Source organism: Varroa jacobsoni, unplaced genomic scaffold, assembly GCF_002532875.2.
Source record: "Varroa jacobsoni isolate VJ856 unplaced genomic scaffold, vjacob_1.0 scaffold_1254, whole genome shotgun sequence".
In the NCBI taxonomy this organism is placed as follows: domain Eukaryota; kingdom Metazoa; phylum Arthropoda; class Arachnida; order Mesostigmata; family Varroidae; genus Varroa; species Varroa jacobsoni.
The window spans coordinates 236,268-260,695 of record NW_019214156.1 but is presented as its reverse complement, the minus strand read 5'-3'; the positions used below and the strand labels follow the sequence as shown (position 1 = coordinate 260,695).

Genomic DNA, 24,428 nt, shown 5'->3' with positions numbered 1-24,428 from the left:
TATATAACATTGTTTGCGGTCGGTGAAAATCCTCTGTAGCGACCAGTCGGCCACCAGTTCATTGAACGGAACCAAAACAGCTGCTGAAACGGATCGCCCTTTGGATCGACGATAGACGGACTCAACTGACGACGACTAGCGCTACGAGCCTTGACTACTCTGAAGATAGTGGGCAGATTTTCCGTTTCGAGAAGTAACTTCAAACCGAAAACCAAACAAATCGCTCATACTCTCCACCTCCTGCTGTCGCTGCTGTTGACGCCGTCAGCGGCTACCTTCTACGAAAAGAAGACCGTGACTATAAGAAGGAATCATGAACCGCAACAATAGTGCGAAATTTCCCGTAGGGCCTCGCGGTAGAAAGGTCTTATGTTCAGTGCCATGCCTATAAGCAACGTTCACAGAAGAATTCCGCGGCCATTATCAGGTATTCATCACCATCAGGTTGATTCGTATTCCTAAAACAAGGGCGAGCCATTCGTAACGGACCGCTTAGGTAATAGAAAATGCATATTTCGAGGATTACAACTTGTTGACAATAACTCAACACGGACAGCGCACAAGCTGACAGGTTCGCCTACGGCAAAGCATATCTGTGTAACAAATAAGTTCCACGGATATGCACTGCAGAAGTTATTTGGCTCGATACGTAACGGTAGATGCAGTTGGAAGTCGAAGCTAGACAGACGACCCTTACTTTAGATAGACGAGTAGCATTAGAGTTGAACAGCTTAGCCACGTTTACTACACTAAAGCGTTCAGACCTGTACACGGTTAGACAGTTTATGGGTCTGTGTAGCATTTCAATGGGCAGCTGTAGGTACAGGGACATAAAGAATCAGTATTTACGCTAATTGATGAGTATTTTCTGCTGTTCTAATTCGATTTGAGATACATCACATCTTCGACCCTTATCCTTCAACTGATAACAAATTATATAACAGTCAACCAGGTAGACTAGGCTATATCCCTTCTTGCCGTTGCTCAAACCAACAAGTTTCAGCCAATAAAAGCCTTTTAGAAACCGGAAGTGCGCAACAACTTATCAGCATACATACAAGTGCCAGCTATAGCCTTTCGATGAAGTCTCCAGCAGCATCCGACTTGCAATTCGAGATTGCAGCAAAAGATGCCCGACAGTAGAAAGGTAAATAATGACAATGACGGTGCTGCCGACAATTGGCGTTGGTTTTAGGTCGTCATAATCTTCATATGTCATGGGTCATAAACACCGACGACTACCGAAGATGGTACATTTCTAAGCGTAGCAGTGGATGCCAACGTGCAGCGAACGTTTTTTTATTTGCATGGTTATTCGTTCACATTCGTAGAACATTCTGACGCTGTTAGCGACAGCTGCGGTAACTGTCGACGTTTGCTTTGACTCTGTGCAGACCTTGTGATGTTTGAAACAGCATGAAACCATTCGAAATCGATTTTACTTTTCTAACTTGCTCCCAATTTAATACTAACGTGAAGTTACGAGTTACACAGCTTCTGAAGTATTTGTTCAGGTAATGGCAACGATTACGTTAAACGTTATAGCGTTTTCATTGAAGTAATCCTTTTCTGTCTGCTTCCATTCATCTTAAGACGGCTGCCTTTAAATTGACATACTAAACCAGAGTGAATAGATCATATCCATATGTTGATGAGTTTTTGTGAGGGATTAATACCGTATATATTGTTATCGTGATTACATCTAACGAAGATTAGGCTGAATTATCTTTAGCCTTCCGTTCTACTTTATAGAACAGTATACAGTATAAACGTCTCCGCGTCAGACATTCAGTACACTTTTCAGGCAATGCCCTCCTGCGAATAGGACAGGATATGTGAGCATTTATGATGGCGTATGTTTGAATAATCTTTTTACATAAATGACTCGTTTGTGCAGTAATAGGTGGAGTTTGTATTTGTTATTGTCTAGCTTAGTACATTCTCGCCAACACGGTCAGCTATTGACGGCTTGAGCCGCAGAACGTGAGATAGGCGTGACAATTTTAGTCGCTCATATACTACGGATAGAACGTGCATGCATGTCGCAGTGCATGTTTGTGTAATTCGACGACCATTTTTCGTTCATTGGTAGTTATCTCTTAAGTAGCTCATAATTAGGGCGTGCAAGGAAATTTAGATACAGTACTGCTACTACGTTTCTTTTCTGAAACAATTTTGGCAGGGAATTCATCTTCAACTAAAAGAATCATTTGCTGCCTTTAGGCTTTGCGGCGGACCTTGGCTACTACCTATAGCAGTAATCAACAGGGTAGGATTTATACATACATATAGATCAATATATCCATACGAGTGAAACCTATAGATCTACCAGTATGCTACAGGTGTGATATATGTATATATAAACAATTTACTCTGTTCGGATTTTGCTATCGATGTTTTACTGTGGGAACAAGCAAGATTGCGCTATTATTCGCTGAAAAATCACGGTTTCTGCTCCAGCAACGCCGATGAGACCTGGATGATACGCCTTTATACAAACTTAGGCCAGATCACTAGTAACTTAGGTTGGCAGTGCTTGCCAGAACAGCCCTAGCTACAGGCGCAGTAGCCGAGCTAAACTGGGTGGATTAGAACTGTTTAAGGCGGTAGTGATGGCGGTGCCGACCAGATCTCTTTTCTCTCTGTCTGTGTATCTCCCCACAAGCGACTGTGTGTGATCCGCTGGGAAACTTTTGCTGACCCACCAAACCACAAGCCCATCATCACACAAGTGCCATCTGAGCTTGCTTGCCCCAGCCACTCCTTCGACCCGAAAATAGCAGCCCGCCAGCTACCGAACGATAACAACAACAACAACAACAACAGCAGCAGCTACAACGATGGCGAGTATCGTTGAGCGAGTGACCGGGCTTTCAGCATGCGTGAAAAGAAGTCATCTACCTAAGAACAGAGAGCGAATGAAAAACTGAGGAACTGGGAATCATACGAGTTATGGGTGGAGCCGCTGCCAGGGATGCGAGTGTGTTAAATTGAGTAGCTGGCCGTCATAACAGCAGTAATAGCGAACAGTTCGACTCGACCCCTGTGTCCTGTATATAATCTGTTTCCACTCTATTATATGTTATCTACACAAAAGAGGCCGGGGTGTACCCCTACATCGTAACAAATATTTAAGTGCGGCAAACAATTTTTTCCATTATTTATGTTTAGGTTACTTTAGTTAGGCTTAAATAACGGGTGACATAATGAGAACTTTATAAAAGTTCTCATTATGTCACCCGTTGTCATTGGCAGGGGTAGTTATTGATGAATAATGATGAGCTTGTTTGAAAGAAGGAGGAAGCCATGATTTTCGTTGGTTGAGTGGTACAAAGGGTACAAAAGCATTTGCGACTATTGAGGGTGTGGCTCGCTAGCCCTAAAACCAGGATCTTGGAATCCAGGCACTGCCTTTATTGTTCGTCCGGCTCTGATCGAATGCTTCAGCTAGATAAACAACGCTAAGTGAAATCAAGCATCAAACACTGTGTTTGAGTTCTTGAGAGCTGTACGCGGCCTTTTTCAAAGCAGAGTCAAAATCAGCGCTAGCGTCAGTAAAGTAGTGAAGTGCTTGTTTAGGATAATAACGAGAACGGGACTACAATTCGCGTACACGTTACCACTCCATCGAGTGGTAACGTGCCCTGTCCTCTCACTCATGATGATGAGCCTCTGGTCGAATTCTGGTGGATACTACTTTTATTCTGTGTCACATTTTTCTATAAAATGTCGGTTTACACAGTACAGCTACGGCCTTTATATTTCGAATATGTAGGTTGCAAGGTCAGTGAAATTTGTGAATCTTTAGCTATTTAATTTTTTCGGAGTAATTAGTTCTATAATGGCAGCGATTATCATATTGATTCATTAGCAGGCCAAGTAGGTTGTCTTAACTTTATCGGCCTTACACTAAGATGACGCCATATGTGTTTATCTATAGTTTGTCATAGTTACGTGCATTAAATCTGAACCCCTGCCAAGACCAAAGCGTATATCTTCGTTTAAGGTCTGCCATACATCGGCGTTTATTAAAACGAACTTTAATTTATGGAGCGTCGCTACAAATCTATCTCGTCCTCAGCGTTCAGTACCGCAGCGAGCGCATATCGAAATTATGGTAGGATTCACGAGTAACCGTCGTCAAGGTGGATGACCAACGTATTCTTCTTTTTCGCTATTTCTCTTTCGTAACTAGTGTACTTAAGCACGGTGTCAAGCTACCTAGAAACAACAACAATTCATGCAAGTTTTAGTACAACATGGCAAAAATAACTTACGTTTCATTTCTATGAAATCACTAGTTCACTACCACAAAAGTAACAAAGTACGTATGTAATTTTATTTACCATAATCGTAATACGCTTTTATTAATAGTACGGAACACTTCTGTGGAAAATATAGTTCCTGTGGATCTGGAGTATTCGTGATAAGCGCTGTTCTTTTATAGTTGTCGAATAGATATAAGTGCTTTTGGAAGTACTGCTTCTCAACTAACAGCCCCTCAGCTGTTAGCGATATATATAGTCACATTTGATTAATACTATCTTATTATGTATTATTACAGTTTTCTTTTTTTTTTGACTTGTGTGGGCGAATCTAATTCTAACCTTGAAAAAGTCCTTGTCTGATTATCGTGTTCTAAAACAGCGGTAATAACCTTTGGGGGCATTTGGGGGATGCAAAGTGATTGTTCATCGTAGTATTAGGTCGATGTCCGTGCATTAAGTCACTATCGTTTTCGAGTTCTCCTGTTGAAATTACGACCGGTTTCTCAGGCCACAGACGAGTCGTTAGTGGTCAAGTTTCTGATGTCGACCTTACATTTACCTCTCCTGAAAAGTTTACTGTAAAACTACCATCCGCTACCTCGCCGATATGCCACAGGTGTTGGGATTCTACCAAGATTTCGTTATTCTGTGCACAGCTTACGTGTGCTTCGTGTATTACTAGCTATCTCCTATTTGTCCTCGTATTTACCATGAGTTTATGGGTTTTCCATTTTTTTTCGTGTTATTCTTTAATGTATGTCATCGCTCGAAAATTTCGCTAATGATTCTTTCAGTATTCTGATGAGCCATGCATTAGTAGTATAAACTGTGTTATGAAGTCAAAGATGCAACACATACAAATCATTCAGATTGCAATGTGGTCATATGGAATAGGCTGTAGTTAGGTACTAACGAAGATACTTGAACTAAGATCGTGCATCAGGTCTGCTGGTGATACTAATGGCTAAAACGGACGTAGCATCTCGCTCAAAAAAAGCTTCTAAAAAGAGCTTAACTCAAACGGGGTGTACAAATCGATGCGCGCATTATTAAACCGCAACGTAAGAAGAGATGGGGTACAGAATCAATCCAAAGTCACAGACAACCCTTTTACCGAACATAGTAGTAGTAGTCGTCGTCGTAGTTGGGTTGTTATAATCTGAGTTGTTGCTGTTACGTTTGTCAACTTGTTGATTATTGGTACCATCGTTTGCCACGTATACGTAACACATACAGGTGAGTAGAAATGTATCATCGACAACAGTTCATGTCGTGTTAGTTGGCAAACACGGATGTTATTTCCACTCACTGCCTTTTGCTGTGACTCAAACGAATCTCTGTGATGAACAATATTAGTGAAACAAATACACCGCACCAGAATTTTTAGTAGGAGATAAGGTAGGTCTGATTACGTTTGGCCAAAATGATATTCATCGTATTGTTATCTTTTTGCAACAATACGACTCTCGGTCCATCGTCACCGCAGCCACCGTACGCTGATATTGCAGACGTAGTCGTACTTTACAAAATTGTTACTTTCTACTATGGGATATGCTGACGTTACCGTCAACTGTTGTCTCTGCCAATCGTTGTCGTTATTGTCACCGCTGCTGTTGCCAGTGGTGATTCTGGCGACGTTTTGATGTCCACGCTTTTGTTTCGCTCGGTTTTCTGAGAACGCCATCGAATGTGCCATTGGGATATTGTAGATGGGGTCGGCGACGAAAGCCGTTGGATGAACAGCAAAAAAGAAGCTGTTGATCGCTCAACCGTGGTGGACACGTCGATCGATACACAAGCAGCAAGAGAAAGACACGTATCAATATAACGTCGTTCCCGTGGAGGTTGGTACCTGATCAGGTCAATAAGTGCCCAGTACTACCGGTAATATCACCGTGGCCCCACCAGCGTATCTTGTTTTCCCCCTACTCAGCCCGGTTTCTTCTGCTGCTGTCGTCTCGTTCTTTAGCGTCTGTCGATGATGGTCTTCAATTCCATCGTCCTGCCCCACTAATCGAAGCTTTCTGTCGTGCAGGCCGAGCCAGAACCAAAGCAGGCAAGTAAACGCCTGCTAAAAGTCCGAATAACAGCAACAACAATCACAATCATACACAGCGACATCGACCCGACGCTACGTCCCCGAACGACCATTCGGGCGTCCCAGCGACACGACGCCTCGTTCAGGATGGACCCACCGACCGCGAATTAACAAGTTCAGATTGCTTGGGACTATGTCGTTGACGTTGACATGACTACAACAATAATGGCGTCATCTGTACGTGATGCTGTTGAAGCTGCGTTCACGGTGATATGCTAGGCGATAATAGCCTGGAATTTAAGACCTGATAATCAAGATCTGCATATTTCTCTATCTCTAGTATTCCGAGTTACTCCTTATTCCTATAGAACGCATGCGAACTCGCAGTTTTTGCGTCGTTATCGTAAGTCTCCATGCGTGATGTATTCACGTACAGCAAATTCATAACAAGGATGTTTGATTCCTTGCTTTAACCAGTAAGAGCACCAAAAAAACAGTCATTATATATATAGTTGCTTGTCTGAATATACCGTATGCTCGTTTAGCACTTGACCTGAGCCGAGATCTCCACCCTTTGACTTGATCACCTCTGTTAATTGTTATCCTGGCTTTTTTTTTTGGAGATTAGGGTTGGGCCTGTTTCGTGCCTGTCTTTCTCGTCATATTATGCAACTTAGTTTTCGATGCAACTACTTGCTTGGCCCGTTTCTTCTTTCATAACCTTCTTTGCAGGTTGGAGTCTCGACATGTCTGTGGATTTAGCTGGTATTAATGATCATTAAGAGCCGTCATTTGTCTGTGCACGACGTTCACGCTCGAGGTTTCCTGTCCCTAGGATGAACAATTTTATTATGAGTTTTGTGCTCTGTTGATGACGCTACGGTTGTGATCGTTATTATTTCCTCGACGATGGTGACTTCTGTTGGCTAAGTTGGTAGCCGAACCGTCGAAGTGTCAGGGGCGGCTGAGCGATTATAAACAAAACAACGAACTACGCTGGCGTCGCAGGAAGAAACAATTGATAACGCTCGGTTATTTGGTGCTGTGGTCTCTAAGCTACTGCTTCGTCGCCAAGTGGCTGGGGGTGCATTCGTTGCCATTCTGTTTGTTCGCGCAGTTGGCAACGGTTACTATTGGTTCCGCTCACTGTGAAAGCTATCGTTTCAGGGAACAAGACTTCGCAGACGGTAAATAGAATTATGATATTTGTACCGTTCACGTATAGCTTTATCTCAGCTTCACGTATCTAAATACACTAGCTAAAAAAGCATAATGACAACCTACATTAAAGCTTCATATTATGTAGATACAGAGAACGATTTGCCAACGAATGCCAAAGCAATCAGTTATGCTGTAATTTTGTGTGTTTAAACCTGCACCAGTTTATTACTGATGTAGGCCTAGGCATTGTTTGAGTGAAACACGTCATTTGTAATTTAGTAATGGCTCGAACTACTCGGCTTTCCTCCTACGTTTCATTTAGCTTTTACCACACACATTTAGCACATTTGTTTCGTAAGTGATGTGGCGCCATATTGAACTACCGGGCTTTATTGAAACTTGTGTTGATTTCATAGGGGTTGTGTAGTTGAGGGGGTAAAACAAGTGGATCTGTGTGACGTAGAAAAAGCCAAACGGCAAACTAATTCATGTGTTCGTCGTCGATGGCTCCTTAGGTCATCCGCGCTCGAGTCCTGCTTCGAACAAATGCTAACTGCTGCGTCGTTCCGGTCTGTAGCGGCGCCAGTATAATCTCTTATTAATATTAGTCGTCTTAACCTCGCGATAACAACGTCACGGATGTTCGAGTTTCATGTTAGTTTTAATCTGACCCCTTTTTCCTTCCGAGAGTCGTTGGCTGCTGCCGCGTTTGGTCTACCCCAGTTGTGCGTCCTTGTTCATGCTTCAATGCTGTATCCAATGGTCGTAGTATTTAGCGACAACGGAAGCTCGATGGCGAAAACGCATCTGTGCCACTGTAATTCGTCTAGCGCGGCCATGAGTGACGAAGCGAGCTGCTACGAAAATGCCAAAGATGACGTGGGTGCAGATATGTTATGGAATAGATTAGCCCTTCGGCGACAACTACGCCGTCCTTAAGGCATCCTCTCCTCTGAAGCGAAAAATGGGCGAGGGCAAATTGTCGCATCTGCTACCATAGGAGAGGACCTTCTGTGCATCTCTACATTTCAAGGACAAATGAGCCGATGATGACGCTGGCGATGGTGAAAATTGTGATTATCTTTCTGCTGAAACCACTCAGTATCAGTGCCCCGCTGGTTGCCCTTGTTGATACATTACTGGCTATTCGACTTCTAGGGCGGACAGATGGACACTTCGCTACTAGTGCGTCCGAAACAACTGAGAGTAACACGAGCTAGCAATAAAAGCAGGACCAGCTTGCTTGCTTGCTAGCTGTCACATTGTGAGAGGATTCAAAGGATTCATTTGCTATTGACGTTTGCTTCATGAAGTTTTCCTTTAGGAAGACAACTACAATTAATAGGATACAGATATATTCGAATATTCTGGTCTCGCGTTGTTTCGTGGTGGACAGAAACATGTTTTTTCCGTTCTTTCATCCCTGCTTTGCCGCGGAATTCGCATCGCTTTCTCCCTAGACAGCCTGGTGTAGCCTTATCTATAGTTTTGAAATCAGTATTATCATTATCTAGAAGCAGTGATACTAAAACGTCTCGCATAACAAGTAGTACTCGTCGTAAAGTAAAATTGGTAAGCATTAAAAAATTGCTTTCGTCCAGAGCACTAACGAGGTAGTTGTGTAACGAAGCACTTTCTTTTTGCGGAGTAGCTTGGTCGTTCACTTCTCGCCTCCTTCATTCGTGCACTGTCATTCCGCTAATGTTCGTTAAGTTAATGACGAAGTTCCTGGCCACGCTACGCTTCACTCTATTCTTAGCCGATAGCCCACACTGGTTTTAGTGCACAGAAACTTCACAATAACGCTCTGATAGGAACGCGTTGGTTACCATTTACGCATCCTCGTTTTTTGCTTGGAGGCCTCGTATCTTTCAGGAGCAGCTTCATCGTACTGTAATGCTTAAGTATTAAATTGCCTAGTTTCTTGAATTGAAATAGAATGAAAGCATTGGTGATTATTTAAGTCATTGGCTAATTGCACGGTGGTATGATGCTGTGATTATTAATTACCGTGTTAGTTCGTATAGACGTTGACTTGACCACGTGTCTTTCGATTTGTTTTTTAATAGAAACACCGCGGAACAGTGCAGTTATCGAAGAGGTGGATCAACATATTACAAATTGTACATACGTAGTTGATCAGGCCTTGCGGTTAATTTCTTATGAAATGATGACTTATTTGGAAAGACTACTGTAATATCAATAGGAACACGTCTACAAGGCTCTCAGAAATATTGAGGTATGTAAATTATTCATTTATGAGACGTTTACACACCACTTCATTTGCGAATTTATATTGTGCCCAGGTACGTCTGCAAATAGCAGACACAACATTATTGATGCTGAAGTTAGAACCTCATTGATTTTATCGTAAGGCAAGGGAGGAAGTGCCCGCTAGAAGGGTAAAGTTCGACAGCCGGTTGACAAAAGCGTTGAATTAGGTGGCAAGCCCGGGTACTAAGGGTTAAATAAGATCATCTCATACGGGGCAGGTCAATCATTATTTGACCAGCTACTTTTGCTATTATTACGAAAGCCACAACTGTCAGTAACCGAAATGAAATGTGCCTGAGTGAGTTTTGTTGCTTTTGCTGGATCGGCGCTAGCTTGTCTAGCTACCTCGTACGGCGCACCTTTTCCCATACACGTTCCGCCTATTCTTATTAGTCAGCCAGTACTTTTGGCTGAAACGAGGCGACTACTACGACAAACGCGATGTTCGGATGGACTTGTCGGCTCGTTGAAGAAAAGTCAAGCGAAACAAAATTGCGTTACGCTAGTGAGGTCTCTTTTCTCGACGGGGGATCCGACGCTGGAACCACCAGACACCGAAGGGGCCCGGGGGCCAAAAGTTGACGAAGCGACCAAAGGATGGTGATACGTTGGAAGCAGCCGGACAGAACTTCATCGTGTATCTAAAGTGAAAAGCCCAGGAAGACGGGACGCTATGCGGAGCCAGCACCCAGCTTTTAAGGTCTATATCCCATAATGGTAGTGCGATAGGCAAAGTCAGTGCGAGTGGACGGACCGCGACTGCGAACACTATCTTTGGCTGGTCGAAATGCGAATGGCCGTTCTGCCCCACACGATAAGGACCGACGCTAAAAAAAGACGATGCTATCGAGATGGGGCTTAGGAGTGATGTAGAACACCGGTTACAAGTGAACGTACCCGGCTAGTAAACATACCGACTGCCTGAAACGAAAAATCCTTGTTTGGATCGGTATGATGGCTGATTTACATGATCTGTTTTGCCTAACCTGGATATAGAGGCGCACTAGAAAAAGATTAGTGCGGTTATTTACTTTTGCAGAAGTAGGTAATTATAAGATTATATTTAGTATGAGGAATTTGGTTATTTCATCATTCAACATAACGAATCTACCTTACCGAATAATTTGGCGATCAAAACATGATTTCGAAAGGAAATGCAGTGTGCCGCTAGAGATATCGTATCAGATATCCTCACGTAGCAAGTTACGTAGTCGCGAGAGTAGCGGCCCAATTACTGTTCCTCACAAAGACGACGTACGTGCGTTTGGTACTTTCTCTTTACTTAAACGAATTCATTGAATTGAAGTATATTGGAAGCATTGTGGTTGTATGGGTCATTGGTTAATTGCACGGCGGTATGATCGTGTGATTATTTATTATTATGTCCGTATAGACGTCGACTTGACCACATGTCTTTCCAGTATATTTGTTTTTAACAGATATACCACAGAACAGTGCTACGATCGGGGCCGGTCTAGGTAAGAACGCTATCACAATCAACGTCATCTATTATAATGTACTGCTGTCATCGGTGTACCACAGGTGCCATTGCTATTATTATAATCGCACTCATTATTAGCAGCAGTATCGTCCGACCATTACCTTGGTCTCCCATATCTCTAGCCTTTGATGATGGTCTTTTGTTGTTGTTGTTGGCTATCGCTATCGATAGGAAACAAGACCAGCCCCTAGGTTAGTCGAGACGTAACGGTTCCAGCTCCAACGCTTCCCTCATAACCTCATAATACGTTGCGAATAGGTTGATGGAAATATAGAACGGTGAGTCACCTAAGATAGATTACAGACGCAAAACTTTTTTCCATATGCAAATAGATGGGAAACATAGAAATATTGATGTGCGCTTATATTCTACTGTACTAGAATTCCATCGTTTCTCTATCGCTAGGGGGTCCGCATACCACTTCAGTGCCAAAGCTAATATAGCGATTGCCACCAAAACAATCGAAACATAGGTACGATACATATCAGCAGCGTTATGATTATATAGTAGATTTAGAAAATCGACCTGTGTCTCGATAGTATTTAGGTGCAATACGGGGCACTCTTCGTGCGCCGTTGTACTTCACTTGAATTTCTAGGACATCAGAGTATATAAAGGTAGCTGAATACTATTAAATATGGTCCCTGTTCATCGGCGTTTTTAGATGAATGACACGTAATGAGAGCGCCTCTGTGATGTGTGAAGCGCACTTTCGAGTGGGTAACTGGCCGATTTGACGATCATTACGCTACTTTCGGAATTTGATAAACGGAAGCCTAAAGGCAATAATGCTAATTGCAAAAAAATGCTCATAAAAACGTCGAAGACAAGACAACGCGGCATTTCGACGATGTAGGCTTTTGGAAATCTGCCAAACTCTCAAAGAAGTGCTAGATCAGCGAAAGTCATGTAGATATATATAAAGACGCATCTGTACACAGACCGTAGGAACGTGCTGGACAATATCATTAATTTCGACCATTTTTATTCAATAGTCTACACTTAATATGGTTGTAACTTCAGTAGCTTGTAACTATTATTATAATAGCTTTTTCTTATTTCTAGTAATCTCATCTTGGTAGTGGCGTTTGTACGCCACGGATTGAACTGATAAGCGAACGTGTTTGTTCAAAAACCTTTGACGTATATGGCATTTTTTTCAGGTATACATACACATTTAAACAAATGGCAGGTAAAAGACTATCACTGCACTGGAGATATTTTGGTCATATCAATGAAAGTGATCCCCTTTCGACAATATACCAGAGTGTCGTTCTTGGCAAGCCATATGGCATGTCTAACCACAACGTTCTAAAACAACGCAGTTATCTAGCTTTTTCTATCGTACATCTCTATGCAAGGTTGGAAGCAAACTTCTTAAGCGACACGGCTGAACTCGTATGGCCGTTGCTGTCGTCTGCTATGACGAATTCGGTGCTTTATTAATCTTACATGATGCGTACTGTATTTCCCCTTTCGTCTTGACATCTGAAGCACGGCAATATTATTTGCCAGATAATAGGTATAAGCGCGAATTAGTGCTCAGCTGAATGATGTCGGTCGTCAATTATGCTGATGTTGTCACAATCTGCCAGCAGTCGTGACAGCAGCGGTCCGATTGCCTATTGCTAACGCGTATGTTTCGAATGCTGCCATCACTGTTACGGCATTCGAAAATCGGCGATGGCGGGACCGCCGAAAGCCTCGCTTGTTGGCCTATGACAGCCGCCAATAGCAGACAGCGTAGAATATCTGTGCACATGAGGGACGCGTGCACGGAGAATAGGTAACGGTGATGGTGATGCCTCTTGCTGTTTCTGGTAATCGAAACTTAACTATTACTACCATAACTGCTAGTACTAGTACCACTGCCAACATTGGCGCTGAGGACGAAAATACTGTTGAATGCGACTCCCGACCAGGTACCGTTGGGTTTACACTGGTACTTGTAATTGTTGTTGTTTGGATCGCCAGCAGGCGAACAGACTGTTTATTCCGCTTAGAATAGCCAAGTAGTGACCATTTGTAGCGAGTCCTTAGAGCCTTTGCCGCCACGAAGTTCTGCCCTGGCATAAAGCCCATAATCTCTCCGAGTCCGCGTTTCTTATGGTTATGGCTACCTTGTTGTCACTGACGAAGTAATAAGGGTGCCAGCAACAGCGGGAACAGTGTACAAAAAGCAAGCACTCTTAGGCGAGCCTAATTTATAGTGGCGGTACAGATTTTACCACTTAGTTTGTCTAAATTAATAAACGGTTTGATAAAAATACTTCTATTTGTGCTTCATCGCTGCTACTATTATTGTCAATACAGATCGAATCCTCACTCCTACTTATGCAGAATTTCATATCTGTCCGACGCTAACCTTAAAGTGCCCTTCTCCTACGTTAGACGGCAAGCGATTAGCAGAATCATACAGGCGTAAACACTAGAAGTAGAAATCGTATTTTATACGTATCTGCGTGTAATTCCACCGTCGTGAGCCGAAGCTTTATAACTTACGTACAGACGATATTCGATGGCCATATATATAGCCAAAAATACTAACAAAACGCAACTAATAAATTAAAACGTTTGCTCCGTGTATTCGTACAGGTGACAATTGGAGCAGATGTAATCATATAAACCATGCAGACACGTGAGACAGGTACGTGTGTTGCTATGGGAACGCACTTCCTTTTTAGGGTTACTAGTAGTTCGGGTTTTTTTTTTTAGAAACAACACATTATGACGGAAGGCTAAAAAAGGCGAAAATCTAATCACTTAAGCTTTTATAATGGAGGTTGGCTATAAGAAAAATGTACCATTCGCGCTCAGTCATTAAATGTGTTTAATGTTTAACTATTTAATAAGTGTGGAAAAAAAAAGAGAAGAAATAATTTATCAATCAGCTGAGGTCCAATGCAGATTATCGAAATTCACGCTGATTAATAACCGCAGCGGAATCATCGTCGTCGTTTACGCCTAACTATAGAAGGGGGTCACGAAAGTATTTAGGTCAGTCCAGTAAATGAGAATCGATGTATAGAGAATGTAGATCTATATTTATTAGCTCGATGCACCCGTAAAAGCGGAGTGGAAGAACGAGATAAATGACGAAGCGAACTCCGTATTACGTAAATGGGTGCCGGTGCGCCGCGTATTATTGACGCTGCCAATGTGCTTATCGGACGTACACATACTCTACCGCCGTTCCCTAATCGAATCACAACCACAAGCATTTCGCAACAAAATGGAAATGAGGTCTTAGTGCGAGCAATCAAAAATAGAACCCACTGAGGGCAATACCTTCTGTCGGGAATGGTCGTTAACGAAACTCGTCTCAATTATAACTTAATGACGCCTCTATATAATATTGTGAATTATGATGAAGGAAGTATTCGGCTGCTGGATCAAAAGGGGTGTCTCCTTTGAAGAAATCAAGCAACATACAGTTATTTCGACTGCTGTAAAAGCATTGCAAGCCAAAATGACCACGTGCGCGTGCAAACCCGTGCCTTCCGTTAGGTTTTAGGTACCTAATCATGTACATTTACTGCTGTTATTTTTACGTATTGGTATACCCGTTGAAAGGTACGTTTGAACAGACCCAGCTTCTAATTCTGTGCAGATGAGCGAGGCATGAATGGCGATGTTCGCTGTTTTTCGGCCGATGGGCATAGGGTGACCTAACTCCATTGTTGTCCAGCAAGCCATATTAGGCGCCCTTGTCCGATACATGTTGGTTGATGCCTGTAAGATTGAGGCAAGGAGGTATTCATGCATACCTTGCTGGACGACAATACAGCAAGTGAAGGATACTAAAACTTATTGATGATAGAGGTTCCTTATTGATGACACGAACGAAAGTGGGCGCCTGCTTTATTCTAATAAGCTGCTGCTGCTGTTGTTGTTGTTGTTGTGTGGTACAAAATCACCTACGCATATAGAACTAGCTTCGTTTAGCTTTAAATCGGAATTTCAAGGATTACCGCTCCAATGTGACACCGTATTTCACAATTTTATTAGTAGATGTCGAAATCTGTGGTTGCTAGGGTATATACGCGAGCAGTGAAACTGCTCTAGCTAATGACAAGCGAATCGAATCGGGCTTTATTCTGCCCACGGACAGAGGTACAGATAGTTTCATTAGTATGCCGACGTAAGAAGTACTTCACTGAGTAACTCCATTGAAATGGGGCGGTAAATTCAAGCCAGGCTGAGGTTGAACGCTGACATTAAGGTGAGCGTTTTTTTTAAACAGCGGCACAAGTGATGCTGCAATGAAACACAAGTGCTGACCCATAATGTTTAGCTATACTATATATAGCTAGCTATACTATTTTCTAATCGACTGTAAACTGTTATCGCTTTGTTAGCATCTGCCGGCGGCAACGTTAATGATTTTCCGTTTCATTATGTTTTTTTTTTGGAAATTCGGTGCGTTATAGGGTAACCAGTTACGTTTTGTAGGGCAGCATTCGGTCTTTTTAATAGTTAGGTTTAACAATCCCGGACGCCATTTTCAATTTTCGGTCCATATAATCGTTATGAATATTTATAAATGAATGCAAATAACGTTTCTTGATTTTACACAAAGCCTGTACGTATGTAAGTGGTGCATTGCGCGCTTTCTGAATCTAGCGATCGAGCTAAAAGGACAATCTTTAATTAAACAGGTTACCTTTAAACGTAGTTTTTCGATACCAACGTGATAACGTTTAATATGTAAAAGTACGATTTTTAATAGTGATAAGTTTACTGTTCAGACAACGATCAGATCTCTGTGGATGACGGCTTCTGCTTTGAGTTGTATCGAAAAGCATGGTAACAAGGAAACGAGACTGCTTGTTAGGTCTAGCCTTTTTAAAAACGTAATGTCATCCCGTCATATATTGGTTTCAGATGGAATTCGTCATCAGAAGCTCAGATAAAGTACAGAAAAAAACATGCGTTAAAAAAGTAGCTCACCATATTTCAAAATTTTCTTTTGCCGACGCGAGTTTTCAGGGTGGCAAAGATATTACCAGTGGAACGTACGCCCCTTTTTTCTTTTCCTTCCACAGCAATGCATTGGAACCAGTATTGGAAATTAACTAGATTTACTGTATATATATATATATAGGCTTTCCTGCATTTTAGTGCAATCAAACATTACTGAACTAGAAATATAGATGGGTTCTTCGGATACGCAAATATTAAACGTAGCTAATAAAAGGAAAGATAGCTGATAGCTTTTAATTTAGTCATCTTCTAAACAAGTCGACTCATCTTTGGTTATGGTATGAATCGATTATTGGGTTACCGTTGCTGAGCTACGTAGCGCTTGGTTCTATAGGTCGGATATTTTATATTTTTTTAAGAAGGACGATAAACGCAAGGACCGCTCAAAAGGTAGGTAGGCGCACTATGAGAGTACCACTCAACAAAGGGCAACGTTAGTATCGTGAACAATCTGCGAACAAGCGTGTCACCGAACGACAGATTCATAACTGGGTGAAAAAAGTTTAGAGACATTCAAGTATGATTTTACGTTGATTTTCTGATAATGATTTTTGTCTTTTTTTTAATTAGTTTGGCAGTCATCTCGAAAAGATGACAGGTTTTTCGGACAGGTTGTATACACCACTCAATTATATATATATATTAGTACTTCTTATTAATTATATATTAATTATATATATTAGTAGTTCTCCTTAATCTGTAGATAATGTTGCTGATCCTAATTATGAGCCTATTTCAAAATATAATGGCATTATATTATATCAATATGTATCCAACAGATGAGTCCGTCGACGGAACGTAAATAATAAATTGTAATCAATTTACTGATACAATGCTGTTATTTTTTCTAAGAACTGCACGACAACAAAAATAGGCGTCTGCTCTTTGCATTATTCAATAAGCAATTACCATACGTTCCGCTCTCTCAGGCCCTATGAAAAGAATCCAGCAGAAACGTTATTTCGCTCTACTCTGTTAAACATTCGCAGGTCCTATAGTCGATCTATATGGCAAAGTAAAGAAGCGAGGCTTCGATCGCAGATCTTGTTAGGCAAACGATATAGCGGGTATGCACGTCGTAAGAACGGTAGCGCTATTTTTTTTTACAGTAATTGCACTAGTGGTACCTAGGAGCCATGTATAATATCTGGCTGGCACCACGCGCGTCAGTGATCGATGCAGCAGACGGCTAAACTCGAGGGCTCGAGACGACCCTGTTGTGCCGGCAGCTATCATTAACGCTCGGCCGCATTCAGCATCAACGAAAACGAGCGTTGCCTGAGGTTGAAGGATTTTACAGCCATCACAAAACGCGCCACTGTCGATCATTAGTTAGATCTTCCTCATTCAGAATCTCGTGTTGCTAGAGTTAGATACAAGTAGCTCATTCAAAGGTAGGAGTAGTGTCATTAGGCTGGTTATACTTAATGGACCCGTGCCTATTTCTGAAATCGTATGGTTTTACGTACGTAGCGAACCGTAGTAATATTTCGTGTACCACTGGTTCATTCTGCTTCTACTCTAGAAAATATTCTTATAACTATAAAGGAAAAAAATGGGTTTTTTGGAGTGAAGAAGCAAATGTTATTGTAAAATCAAGCATGCTTATTCTGACATACGCCACGATCCTAGTTGTTGGCGACACATAGTCTGGGTGACTAATGCGCATCTGTTACGCGTGAGGGCGCTGTTGTGGCAAGCAACGAGCATGATGCCAATCTCAGCGTTGGAAAAATTATTAATAATGAAGAAAATAGGAAACTAAGAATGTATTATTAGGATTAATAATGGCTGCTTGCATGGTTGCCATGCCGTCTTGTAGATCTATTGGAAAAAACCACAGTCAAATCCTGCGAGACTCACTCTAGCTGGATTCCTAGTGAGGGCATGCTATGTATGTAAAAATAGATGATTCCGGAGACTTACTCACCTAAGGGTAATAATTGACAATAGCTAATAAAATGCCGTTTGCGTATTCGATGTCCAGAAAGTCTTCATCAGGACTCCGCTCTATTTAATGTGTGTACGTTATGTGGAAGAACTAAAATCGTATCGAATAAACGAATCCCGGCATTATGTGCCGAATCTGTTGACGTAGAGCGGGCCACCAATAAGCAGCTAGAGGTAGTAGGTCGTTACGGCTGGCGGTCGACCTGGGTCAGCAGACGAATGGTGTCGTTGTTTGAGGGAACATTTGAGTCCTCTGTCTGGGACACGAGAGAAAGGTCCACTGGTGCTACGCATCGACGCACTCGTAGTTCGGAGCACCCCAACTTTTGGCCGGCTGCGTGCTCACCCGCCGTTCGCCTGTCTAATGGTCAGGACCGATAGACCCAATCTAGCCGTTCGTTTTCGTGCAGCGTACGTTAATACAGCATTAGACGGCCCTTTTTCGATCTGGTCCGTTACGTCACGGACGATTGTAGCGTTACTACCTATGAGGTTAAGGGCACTAAACATTTCCGAGGATTTGTACACGTTTGAAGTAGATCCAATTCAATTTGGTTGAACTTCACCGTCCAATGGCTTTCTATTGACCAGCCACGTGGCGAATTACGTGAAGAGAGATAATTGTAGCGCATATAACACTGAAGTAATGAGTTTGTTGAATCTGTGAATAACATGGAAATTTCCTACCCATCTACTGTATTTCCTATATGAAAATTTGTCCGACTTATAAATCGTGTTACGGTGGTACGTACGATAGCTGTTTTTATTTCGTAGAGATCTGGTCGATTGAATTTATTACCTAAATTCAACGATCTTGAGTAACTTTAAGCTTATTATCTTCAATAGCAGCGAATCAAGAAAGAAATGGTCTGGAGAATATTTGTTTGAGATGGGTGCACCACACTCATTGAGTGAAACAGCATCGCGCGGCTGAAATGTATGAAAACATGTCGCATGTGATAAGTAACTGTGAACGCTGGTCATTTGTAAAGCACCAATGAGCTTACAAACCAGTGATCTCAAAGCTTATAAACCATCTAGTAGTGAATCGTAACAAAGGCTTCGGACAGAGTTTGTCAGATCTGCTATTAAAGGAAGAATTTGGTATTAGTCAAACAACTATTTTAGAAAAGACGTATTGACATGTTATTCGGTTTAGCTATACGATCTGGAAATTCAATATAAACTCATACTTTTTTTTGTTCTTGTTAATGCCTGGTGTCTACCATGGCCCTTCGGTTGGTCAACCAGCGCACCGATTTCGCCTACCCGTATCATAACTCCATATGGTGTATGCGTGTACAGTCGTCCACTAACAGCATATCTCCAAACGCTGAATGACTGCGCTAGTGGGAACAATCGACCATCAACCAGATGGGCTTGTAACACAGCCGTTCGCCTCTATCCACTCCATTCCTGACGCCACTGCTTATGACAGGATAGGATAGGCAGGGTTAGTAGCAGCAAAGGTAGATTACACTAGATACGTTATTAATGGCAGAATAGTTGCAGCTGCATATTTTGGATCTAGCGCGCACAGCAGTTAGTGACACAAACACACACACATACATTAAGACACATAAAGTGATGTACACACATACAGACACCCATCCACGAATCCACACGCACCGATACACCAAGACTCACACTTATCAAGGCACACACAGACATGAACACACGTACAGAGACCTACCCATATACCAAGACACACACACACGCAAAAACACACACACACACACAAAAACACACACACACACACACAAAAACACACCCACACACAAAAACACATACACACGAAAAAACGCACACACACTGACACCCACATACACACTGACACCTACATACACACTGACACCTACATACACACTGACACCCACATACACACTCACACCCACACAAAAACTCACACCCACACATGACTGACACCCACACATACACTGACACCCATACATACACTGACACCCATACATACACTGACACCCGTACATACACATACACCCACACACATACACATACACACACATATACATACACCCACACACACATATACATACACCCACACACATAAACACACACTCACACCCACACGCATACACACAGACACACACACACACACACTCACACACTCACACACACTCACACAGGAGACACGAAACACACAACACACAGACACAGACACATGCGCACGCGCACACGGGCACCCATATGCACATGCTCACGCACACGCACGCAAACATGGAAAAACTTATACGAATAGCTGAAGCTCTATGAACATGAGTGGCCTGTAATCGCAAGCTTTATGAAATATGGAAAGAAACCGGAGATAAAAAGCGTTCTGCATTTAAATGGAGATGAACCACCGTATTGTTTGATTGGCGTAGATCTCAAGAAAATGTGCTGCAACGTATAAATAAGAGAGCCTGTGTCATAGTGATCCTGCTAAATCGGATGGTGAAACATGGACCTATCGCCTGAAAGAACATCGCTACCTTGACCGCCGACGCTCGATTTCAAGATCGAGCTGTCAAGTGACATGTGTGAACTTGCTGCCAGCTCACACGCCAATAGGGGACTGCCCAGCTGTTACTTGTCCTTACTATGCGTACAACAACGTAATATATTGTGACATGATAATTGTGAGTCAGGCTTGCTGGTGCCTATATTCTGCATTCGGCGAAAAACAAAATCATTTTTGATTTGAACCTTTGTGATTTGTTCAGCTGCAGGCAAAGCAGTAAATGGTTTGTTAAAAAAAAAACCATAATACCAAATTATTATGCGGAGATCGCGTAGTAATGTTCGATCAACCGTTATCACGCTATGCCGTACTAAGCGCTATTTCTTGATGCGCATATACAGATCAAACCTTAAAATTAAGGCAGCCTTGCTTAATCCAAGAAACAAAAATTATACCTTACTAGTCAGAGATTATCCGGATGTATAACGGTTTAGTTATGTAACGTATATGTACTCGGCAGTAAAAATCACGAGAGCCATCTCTGCAGAGTGCAAGTTTTACAAGCGCAAAAGCAACTTGATCATAGATAAGGTCTAGTCGCTAGGAGATTCGTTCTGCATACACAATTGCATTTAAATTGTGTATATGACAAAACTTGCGTGAATGTAGCGCCGGTATAGTTTATACTTTAGGCTATATTTATAGGCTGTTTGTTTATTACCGCGTTACCGCGTGGGTCACTAGTTCTTATGTAAATGTGTGGCTAAATAGAAATGTTCTCTTAACTCCCTGAGTCTACGGAAAGTAGCCGATAATACTATAGTACACTTAATATATTATATGCCATAGTCAAAGCTGATTGTCTTTTCGTCTGCGTTTCAATTGTACATCACTAAGTAGATGTTTGCTGTTGTTTTGCAGCCTTTGTTGTAGACTCGTCGTCTCATGCAGATCCCCGACCAATTTTGGCTCCCCTACCGCTATGACCAGCATGCCACCGCTGTCACGGATGTCATCCCATGTAAAACTATCTTTGGCTTCTGCCATCCCAAAAATTCGATCCTTCCTTAAACAATGACTTATATGAATTGAAAGGAATATGATATGACGTGCATAGTGTGATAGCTTATTCCTATCTCCACTTTTTCGGTTTTATTTTAACTCACGATCTGGGACAAAACCGAACTAGGATAGTCTGTTGGCTACCATATGCGTTTCGACGCGCTGTTATCTAGGCAAGCGTAAGTTCTCATGTCATAGGGCTATAAAGGAGCCCATGTACGTGTCTGTCTGTGTGTTTCGGTTAGAACGCATAGATTTTGCCCACTTTACACTTAAGATTTTAGAACATATATAAAAAATGTTTATCCGCCTCCTTTTGCTTCTTCAGATGTACCTCATATGCTGTCATTGCTCTATGGTATCAGCCGCATGACTATGGGTCAGTCCGGACGTGTGTGCGTGTTTGCGGTTGACTGTCTGGTTACTGCCTAATATACTATCACTCTCCGTTAATAGTAATTGACAATGATGGTGATATGAAAAGAAAAAAAAACCTGTTTTAAAATTCTTCTGTGCTTTATATTCCTTGTACGATTTCTCCATTTTCTAAAGATTGAGTAATGTGGTCGTCGATGATTCCGCAGACAATCATTGTGATGATGACGACGACTGACTAGAAATGGCACCGTTTGTCAGACACTTTGTCGTGTCTCCGGTGTTTTCGTCCCGCGCTGCAACGGTATGCCCATTGGTGTTTTCGATTTGTATATACCGGCTCCATACCCACCATAGCAACCCTATCACAACTACAAACAGGCCCACTTTTCAAGCTGCAGCACGTGCATCATAGAACAGCAGCAGGCTGAAGCTTCACTATTGGTGCTGTGATCACTATTACCACTTGATGGGTGGAATATAGAGTGGTCTGCTGTGTGCTAATAAGTTGTCGGCCATAGCTCTTCATCGTCCATCGTCCATTTAGCGTGGCTCCATCGCGTAATCATATGGGCGGTGGCAATGTTGACAGGTTTATTCGATTGAGGGCAGAAGGTGACGAAGGCTAAGGCACAAACTGCAGCTGTAGCAGTAGCAGTAGCAGCTGCATAAGCCACCAGTTACCTATTTTTTTCCTCTTCTCTTCGAAATTGTGGAGAAACGGACGCGAAGTACGTCTAAAGCTTATACAAGCCCTTACGCCAGGAATACTCCGGCCCCACGTAGGGTATCCCTGCACCATTTCAAACCGCTGCCCCGCTTCGGCTGCTTATGTTGTTGACAACCTCAGCTATTACGATTGTTGCTGTTGCTTTGTTTGTTGGTAGCGTTTCAGTAGCTGGGTCAGTGAATCGTCATGGCCACGCGGCGGCAACTGCGGTTCGTTGTCGATAGTTGCGTTGAACCGCACAGATTACACACGTGTGTTTCGGATCAGTCATGGTGGGTAGGCATGAATCGGGGCCCGAATGCTCCAACTGACTATCGATGTCAAAAACATCAATATCACCACAATCATCATGACCGTCACAATCAACACTATCGCTCAGAGATTTAGCGCACTGGTCATTTGTTGTTGTTGACATTTGACTTGCTTGAGCAGGAACTTTCATGTTCCGCTGCCGTTCGTACGCCGGCATAGTTCTCCAACATCATGGTTCTCTGCATTCCTTCAGCTTTCCGCTCAGTATGCGAAAAAACGGTGTCACACTTTGTCATAATCACTTTGAAGGCTTCGCTGAATGCTGCATAGCTTTTACAGCCTGAATTACAGCAGCAGAACTTCCGACCCAACACGAGATGAACTAGGTAATACTATAGTCTCTATGTGTCGTATTTCAAGTCCGGCATTGTCTTTAGGCATTTCTACAAACGGCTGGCTCCCAGCATGAAAGGAACTGTGTTTATGCCTGGATTCGAATCTAGGCCACAACGTGTCCCTAAGATTAACTGGCAAATACGTTAAACCACTAAGCTATCACGGAAACAATATTACTATAGTTTACCATTATCGAAGTATAGAAAGCCTTACTGCTTGGGGCTCTCAGAAGCTTTCAAATCGAGGCCTCCACTGGATCTCGGTTTTACCCTTGACAGAATTCGGGCAATACCTTCCAAACTCGATGAAGAACCACTCCTATATAGGACGGAAGGTTGTAAAGCAGTGTTTTTCTTGCTCGACTTTGTACGAAAGGCCACACTCAAGCACGTAAGCTGAGAGACGCATTGTTGTTGTTATGGGCGCCAACGCACCTATTGATGGTGATAACTAATGTTTTGCCGTGGCGATCGATATGCCAGCTCGACGTGGCGATGCTGACTGTTATCATTGTTTCCGATGTTCCAGTTTTATCGTTCCCATAATAATAACGTTGTGTGTGTATTATTTGGTTATAATGGCCGCCAGCAACTATCTTGGCCAATCTGTGGCCGGACCAATATCCTAACCCTGCCGATGTCCGAACAGGCGGTACTAGCAGCAACTTTAGCAGCGAAGGCTTCAGGGGCACCAAAACGACAAAGAGAAAAGAGAAAGGGCCAAAGCTACTGAAGAAGCTAAATATGAACTATGCGAAAGATCTATCTGTGGGTACGATCCGACTCATTGGAGAACGGTAATGCTGGAATTATAATTAGGTGTTAGTAGGATTCGTAGTACTTCTGGGGTGGTTACGAGCATACAATAACGAAAATACAGACACCGCGATTATGTCTGTAGAATGATATCCTATGGCAAGTAGGAGATGAATAATCTCACCTTTTTTTTATAGAAATTTTTTACTATATTTAAATAGGGGA

At 42.4% G+C, this 24,428-nt stretch overlaps 1 protein-coding gene and 1 long non-coding RNA gene across 6 annotated transcripts in view; both read left to right on the top strand.

Annotated features, from left to right (window-relative positions):
• The window catches only part of baz (par-3 family cell polarity regulator), a 116,254-nt gene that overhangs the window by 16,233 nt on the left and 75,593 nt on the right, over positions 1-24,428 (top strand). The gene's annotated exons all lie outside the window — the stretch shown is intronic.
• LOC111268080 (uncharacterized) overlaps positions 11,188-24,428 on the top strand; it is a 29,401-nt gene continuing 16,160 nt past the window's right edge. The window contains exons 1-2 of the long non-coding RNA XR_002684990.2: positions 11,188-13,164; positions 13,838-13,889. This is a non-coding gene — a long non-coding RNA (uncharacterized LOC111268080). The remainder of the gene's footprint in view (positions 13,165-13,837; positions 13,890-24,428) is intronic.